This window comes from Echinops telfairi, unplaced genomic scaffold (genome assembly GCF_000313985.2).
Source record: "Echinops telfairi isolate 266 unplaced genomic scaffold, ASM31398v2 ScPeMD7_2;HRSCAF=8, whole genome shotgun sequence".
Taxonomy (NCBI): Eukaryota; Metazoa; Chordata; class Mammalia; order Afrosoricida; family Tenrecidae; genus Echinops; species Echinops telfairi.
Window position 1 is genome coordinate 64,893,946 of NW_022103898.1, and position 1,897 is coordinate 64,895,842.

Below are 1,897 nucleotides of genomic sequence, written 5' to 3' on the forward strand. Positions count from 1 at the left end.
TTGCCTTCCTGCATGCTGAGATTCTGTATCTATCTCCAGGGGCAGCCCCATGTGGGCTGCCTGACCCTGTGAGCTGCTGGTGCCCTGCCAGGTTTCCACCGACCTGCATCCACATGTTTTTGCACCCAACAGCCTGTGACCTCCTGCTTCACGTTTCTGCAGCTACGTGAGTGTAAGAGAGCCCTGGCTAGCGTTGGACCTGTTGACTTGAATTGGACAGGGCTGGGATGCCTTCTGAATGAAATTGCTTCTTGATAGAAATTCGCCCTTATACATAGGAGTGTCATTAGTTTTATCTAAACAATCTAGCCTAATACATCAAACTTTGTCCTTAGACAAAGAGCTTAAATTTTAATAAACATTACACAAAACCAAAAAATAAAAGGAAAATAAAAGGAGAGGGAAGGAAGGAAAAAATAAAGGAGACCTGAAGGAATTTTCTGTGTTCAAGGGAATTGGGGTTAACTCAGTACATCAATGTACATTGTGAAGATGTAGTGTGAAGAATTTTGTAAACCAATTTCACCTTAAAATTCTTTCCCCCAAAATATTTTTTGGGAATAATGTTATAGAAAGTACTGTTATGGATTGAATTGTGTTTTGAATACTGATCCCCGTACTTGTAAACATAATTCCCTTTTGGGAATAGAGATTTCCTTGCTATGTTAATAAAGCCGAAACAGGGTAGGGTGTTGTTTTCAATCAATCATCTTTGAAATATAAAACTAGCAAGTAAAGCACAGAACTCTTTATGATTAGCCATTTTACATGTGATTGGTTATGATTCAATATTGTTATTGTTAGGTGCTCTCTTGAGCAGCGTCTGCCTCACAGCAGCCACACGCACACAGAACCACACACCGACACCATCCTCACAATGGGGGTTATGTTAGAGCCCATTGTTGCAGTCACTGTGCCGATCCATCTCTTTGAAGGCCAGCCCTCTGTTTACTGTCCTTCTACTTTTCCAGGGAGTGGTTTGATAATAAGTGCAAACAATGTGAGAAAAAGCCTAACCATCCTGGCTTCTCAGGAGCGTTCTAACTGTATCGCTTTATAAGGTGGATAGGTAAGCAATAACTGTTTTGAGTGGCAAAAACCTTTACAATCATGGCTTAGGGAAGTTGAAGGCTTATTTGTGTTCACACAGCAAAGGATAGGGAGATAACAGACGAGTCCTTGTAGGAGACAAAAGATTTCATCAACGTGTCTGGGTTTTTGTCTTGTCGATGCACTAACCTTGGCAAGTAAAAGTTTCCTATCTTTCAAGATGGCTGCTGCGTTCCAAGCCAAAGGGAAAAAAAGGGGGTGGGGGTGGGAAAAACAAAGAGCAAAGGGCAACAGCAAACACTTTTTAAGTTTATAATTTTTTCTTGGGAAGTCATTATTTTACCATAGATTTTTTTTACCTTCCGTCCTATTAGTCTGAATTCGGTAATATGGCCATCAATGTCTATCAAATAATCTTTAAAAGATTAAAAGGTCCAAATTCTCTGTTCTTTAGCTGAGTGTACTGCTCCCAGAAAAGAAAGAAAGAAAAGTAGCCTGTTTCTACAAAGTGGAAAGTAGATTTGGAGTCACCATAAGGCAAAATCCGCTTGATGGCAACTAACAACAACTATAGATTTGGGAACGAGTCTGTCAATGTCAGTTCCAGGCAACTTGTTTCTTCAAATTTGATATAGACTTATAAAAATGTTAGCAAACTTGTGCTCATATCGGCAGCACACATACTAAAATTGGAATGATACAGAGAAGATTAGCATGGCCCCTGCACAAGGATGACATGCAAATTCATGAATCATTCCATATTTTGCTGGCATTCCATGATGCTCACCTTCTGGACACGATCACTGAAGACAAATGGGTGCATAAGCAAATGTGGTGAAGAAAGCTG

The 1,897-nt window shown here is 40.2% G+C and overlaps 1 non-coding gene across 1 annotated transcript; it reads left to right on the plus strand.

Annotated features, from left to right (window-relative positions):
• Window positions 1–1,709: 1,709 nt before the first annotated feature.
• On the plus strand, window positions 1,710–1,816 carry LOC115870895. Its single transcript, XR_004046984.1, has one exon. It is a non-coding gene; the product is annotated as a U6 spliceosomal RNA (small nuclear RNA).
• Window positions 1,817–1,897: the final 81 nt, after the last annotated feature.